Raw genomic sequence first — 5,814 nt, forward strand, 5'->3', positions numbered from 1 at the left:
CTCATAGCCCCTCTGTTCAGAACGCTAGATAGCAAGTGGGCGTGGCCTTCATATGTAAATGAGCCACCGCTGATACCGCCCTGCTCTTCAGCGTCACTGAGAGCGGCGCCACGAGCTCCGAGTGCACAATGTTTAGAAAACAGAGAAGCTCGTTTACCATAACATTACAGGCTAAAACAACAGGCTAACTGCAGCTAAAGTTAGCATCCTGAAGCTAACACAGAGACAGGGGGGACACTGAGGAAAAGCTCCTCCATCTGCTCCACAGCACACAGCATTTAAAATACTCACATTTCCAGGGTCCCAGGTTTGTTGGAGGATGGTTGGTAATGCGCCTGGATTCAGGACCAGTCTATTGGCTAGCCCTCTGTTGGACTGTCCAAAGTTGGAAAAGCAGTCGGCTGTGAAGTGACTAGCACACACATGCACAGTTTTACTGAGTGTAGCTGGAACATTTCCTGATAAATGAACTCTAGACACTTGGTCTGTCTTCTTCTGAGATGGGAAGCTTGTGCATGGAACTATGTGGCTGTTTACAGCCAAAAACAGAGCAGTGATGGCTCTTCAACTTTGGCATTTTCAGGGGTTTCTGCTCCGGTGGACCAATCAGGTCAGACTCGCTCCTGATTGGTCAAAAAAAGAAAACTGGGAGTGTGGACTCCTTTGTGGACTGGGAGGAAAGCCAAAGACCCACAATTTCACTAAAAGACTTAATAAAGTGATTTTTGCATAATATGGGACCTTTAGCACAACAAACTCAAAAAGAAACATGGCTACTGTGTTATTGCGGTCACCCATAACAAAAACGCAACAGAATGGAGTCAGACTGCAGACGTATCTGGTGTATTTGAGGCGTTAAGGTTAGGTTACAAGTGGAAAAACCTTTGCTTCCTGCAGCCATAACACCAGATGCAGATATTCCTCCTTTAAATGAAATGTGCAAAAACCCAAAGTCTCTGAGTTAATCCCAAACCAACTGTAAAAAAGCTTTAATAAAAATGTTACAGCTCATAAAAACAGTTTGATGAGTGAATCCTCGATCTGAAACTCTGAGCTTAAATCATCTGCTGTAAATTACGATCCATGAAAGTTGGCGCTGCGCTCCTGATCTCCTGATAAACATAATTAACGACATGAAACAACCTTTTCTTTCTTCCTTCAAACAGGTTGATTATCTTGTTTGGGTGAGATAACAAAATAATTAAGTTGTGATCTGGAGATAACGGCGTTAGAGACGTTTCAATAACACTGTACACAGATTAGCCTCAGTGTTGTTAAAATACTTCAGTGTAATGAAAAGGATAAATCTCTGGTTACTTCCTGTCGCTGTCTGGGAAGAGTCTCCCACACACGTCTCTCCCCATTATTCCATCCAAGTGAGTTTTATTTGAACGGAGAGCTCATCCCACACTGTAAAACCCGATAAGTTAACTGAACTAAAAAATTTTGTTGAAACTGATTACATAAAAATTTTTAAGTTATGCTAACTCAGGTTTGTAAGTTAAAGTAACAAGGCTATTCTGAGTGACACTAACTTACTTTAACAAGTAGGGATAACATTTTTTTTTGAGTAACTTTGTATGTTTTATTTAAGTTTAGATAACAAAGAGGGTTTAAGTACTATCAACTGAAATGTTTTGTTTAGCTTCACCACACGTGTTTATGTAAATCCAACTTATTTTTTTTTATTTTAGTTAACCTATGCTAACTCACCTATAGTTGAAAGATTTCAGTCAGTTAAAATCAAAAAAGCATGTGCAGTACTTAAAAATTTCTTTGAAACTGATTACATAAAAATTTTTAAGTTGCTGTAACTCAAAACACACCTCATTTACACAAACTGTGAGTGAACACAAAAAGCTCAAATGCAAGTCACTTTATTAAATGACTGAAACATTACCAACCAACACTTCTGAAAAAAAATGTTCAGCAAACCAGTCAGTTACTTCAAAACTTCAAGATTTTTTTAAAATCACACAACCTCACTTACTCTTACACTTACAGGCAAAAAAACAAACATTTTACCTTAAAAAACGCTAGTCCAGTAATTACAGAGACACACAGTTGATCAAAAAATAGAACTGCATAATGACCCATGGGCACTTTTAACACTAAAGAAGTAGCAACTTCTGCAAAATCATTGAGCTCATGTTGCTTCATATCTTGACTCAACAAACACGCCTAAAACAGTAAGGAGTTCAACTTAAAATTGAACAGCAATATTTCAAACCACATAATAAAGATTTAGTACACAGTCTTCTGGGGAGTATCAGTCAAATTTGTTGAACTTTCGTGGTTCAAATTGAAATCAATTAGTTGACAAAAGGTCACTATTAGGGCTCAAGACCCCGGGCTTTGACTCTCCATCCAGGTCCATCAAGAATTTGTTCCAAGTCAGATGTATGGGTGAAGTCCGTTGTGTATCTCAGAGCAGTACATATATCAGTCCAAAAAGCACAACGTACCCTTCAGCCAGTCTCGGAAAGTGGCAGCTATGTTCTCAAGCACAGCAGCAACCTTATCAAGGCAGAAGACCTCAGTATCTGTTGAACTGGAAGTGACTGAGAGGAGCCTCACTGGTATGTCATCGACCTGTGGTCCATCTGGCTGTGACACCTAGAGAAAATAACAGAACTGTTATAAAATGAACACCAAAGAAACATAACATGGTTGCCTGAGAGCGAAAGTGTACCCCTAACAAACATTGAATCCAGAAACAAAAATCCAGAGTACTCTTAATACAGCTATGTAGGAAGGGCATGGGGGACAGCAACATGTTGAGCATTAACATCAACTTGTTCTGGGGCAATGAGAAAGCATCCTTAGGTTTAGATTCTTGATAGGGAAGGCATACAGCTACTGATCAAAGGAAATACCTCACAATGGTTGCAGTCCGGCTGGGTGATGCTTACCAATTTTCACATGACAAAGTGAAGAGTAATAAAACAATGTTGGTCAATAATTGTGTCATCATTCAGCCCTGCTGTAGTATAAAGTCATAGGATCTCCAACAGAGGTTCATCAAAACTCAAAGTTCCACTGTCAACATGCATAAAGTATAAAAAAACCCTCACCTGGAGGTCATAGGAGCTGGAGAGCCTATCTAAGACTCCTGCCTCTTCTCTGTGCAAGCAGCTTTCTTCCCCCACTAACTCTGAAAACGAAGAGCTGCAGTCTTCAGGTTGATGTTTGTGATTCTGTGACACGCTGACTAAATCAAAATAAATAGAAAAAGAAAACACATGTAGCTGTAAAGAAAGGATAACTTACAATGTAAAAAGCACAATGTGACATAAAATGGACATTCCATCATCTCATGTTGTTTTTAATGTATTCTTAAATTACTGGATACAATTTTGACTTTTTACTTTTTACTCATTTTCACTAGACACAACTATTTCGGTGTGTAAATTTGTTTCATAAGTTTTCAACAAATTTAGTCACTGACATGTACTGTGGCCAGTAGGTGTCAATTTGCAAACTCCACAACATGACTGCCCACAGAACAACATGAATTCAAGCGCCACAACACAACGGAAGTACAGCCACAACAGAAGTAAAGGAGAGGTCAGTTATCCCAACAGACACAGAAGCTGTGAAAGTAAGTAAATGATTGTTTTCTTTTTAACTCCAGCTATGATAAATGTAGCTATAAGGCTAAAATCATGACAACAGATTCATAATGCTAGATATAAGATGACACACTACTGGTTAATATAGAAATAAAAGTGCCACGAAGTAGATCACAAGGTGGGACCCCTACAGGCTACATTTATTAGCTGAGGTTAAAAAAGAAAACAATGCTTTACTTATTGTTCTAAGTCCATTGGAAAAACTGATCTCTTTTAACTTCATTTGTGGCTGCACTTACGTTGTGTTGTGGCGCTTGCTATTAGAACTCTAAACACAGGGGAATAGCTATTCTGACTTACAAAGTTTGGAATTACATGTCAGTAAACATGATTTGGATTAAATTCGCTGCAGCACATTAGATTTCAAATGACAGCCACTGTGCAAAAAGCGATATTTTACACACTCTACAGACATAATGAACTCAATACCTGACTGGAGACTCCTTGCATCAGTCCGTTGCTTCCATTTGAAACTATACAACAAAAGAATTGTAAAATTAGAAAGCAGTTAAATTTGAAAAAATAAAAAAAAAATAAAATAAAAAAAATCCAATAAAATGTGTTTTCAGAGAAGGTGTTCATTGCAAATGAGAGTTAAAAATAAGTCAAAAAACCTGAAGTATGTTTGGAGAAAACCATCTCCCGGGGCAGAAAAATGTCCCAGCTTGCTCTTTTTAAAATCTTAACTGTTTAAATTCATTGAATGAACAACTAAAATATATACTGAGGGGCTCTTTAAACTCTGGGCTTAAAAACTGTTGCTTCTAAACCAGGCACATTTTAACATACTAGTTATTTTTTAAACTGTTCATTAATACCTGATTTGGTAAGTCTCACTGCGCACAGTGTCATGGCGGATATATTGCCACACAGTCTGCTTAATTTTACTCACCATCTGAAAATGCAGCACAAATACAACAAGGAGACAAACCCCTGGAAAAACCTTGTGATAACCGTTGATGTTGTCTGCTTCAGAACCTGTCCTGAGAGACACGCTAAGGACAACGGTAGCGCCGGTCATTAACCCTTAAGTGTCTGGAAATGAATTAGTGGCCTGATTCAAACCTAACATTTTAAAACTAAGTAAAGATTTACCCCTTTATGTGTCAAAAAAAATATTAAATCTCAATTCCCCGAGCAGCTGTTTAAAATGTTCTGACATGTATGGGGCAAACATTAAGAGAGTGAAGTAATCAAATTGGTATGAAAATGTTTTTTTTTGTTCACACACGAAGTAACTTCAGGCATATGAGATGTACTCAATGCAGGAAATACATAAAATAGTGTTGAATTGTTGAAAAAGAAGATTTCACTTACCAGAAAAGCCCGCCTTTGGACAAAATTAAGGCAGCAGCGGCCAGTGTGCCAGCACAGCAGAGACGGATAACGAGAATTATCTCTCATACCTGCGCAGGAAATCTAACTCGCAGCCTTTGTGAGGTCCAACACACGACAAAAACTACAACGGCGAAAGAAAAATATAATAATTTATCTACCAACACCGTTCTCAAGTTCTCTCCGCGAGTTTCTAACGACCTAGCTCTCTGATGCGAGGAGCAAAGATGGCGGATTTCTCAGACGGTTCACTGAGAGCACGTTCGTGCGTGACCGTGACGTCACCGAAAGTGAAAGTTAGATTAATTAAATAATTTGAGTACATTGACCAAAAATACTTAAAGTGATTAAGTAATATTTACTCAAAACTAAAATCTCGTTCTAGCAACTCAAACAAATAGAGGTCAAATAGCCTTTTTGAAAATATGAGTTGATGGAACACAACTTTTTTATCAAGCTTTTACTGTTGGGTCTTACAGTGCAGTAAAACCACCGCGGCTGCTGTCACCGTGTCCTTCCTGTTCTTTCATTATTCACTGAACACGGACGAGCTGCCAGGTTTTTGTCTCTGGGTGACTTCATTGCTCATCTCTCTGTCCTTCAGTTGAACAAAGGATCAGTCCCAAACCAAAGAGAAACCAAACAAATCTTCTTCACCACGGTGAATGTTTGAGATTAAACTGTTTACGCCTCAGATAAACAATCTGATCGAGTTATGTGCCTGTGTCTGCAGCTGAAGTCTCCGTCATTAATATCACAAAGGTGTCAATTATATCAGCTCCTCGAGATGTGATTTGTCTCTCAACAGATATTCCTTGCATCATATTTTCTCATATATCTCTCACAC

General features: G+C 38.5%; 1 long non-coding RNA gene across 1 annotated transcript; it reads right to left on the reverse strand.

The window, feature by feature from the left end:
• Window positions 1-2,392: 2,392 nt before the first annotated feature.
• LOC141788314 (uncharacterized) lies at window positions 2,393-4,367 on the reverse strand. The gene is made up of 3 exons (XR_012598129.1): window positions 4,062-4,367; window positions 3,075-3,207; window positions 2,393-2,616 (listed from the first exon to the last, which is right to left on the reverse strand). It is a non-coding gene; the product is annotated as an uncharacterized LOC141788314 (long non-coding RNA).
• Between the last annotated feature and the right edge of the window lie 1,447 nt (window positions 4,368-5,814).

Source organism: Halichoeres trimaculatus, unplaced genomic scaffold (genome assembly GCF_033239565.1).
Source record: "Halichoeres trimaculatus isolate MK-OKI-2021-1 unplaced genomic scaffold, fHalTri1.1 fHalTri1_scaffold_3, whole genome shotgun sequence".
In the NCBI taxonomy this organism is placed as follows: Eukaryota; Metazoa; Chordata; class Actinopteri; order Labriformes; family Labridae; genus Halichoeres; species Halichoeres trimaculatus.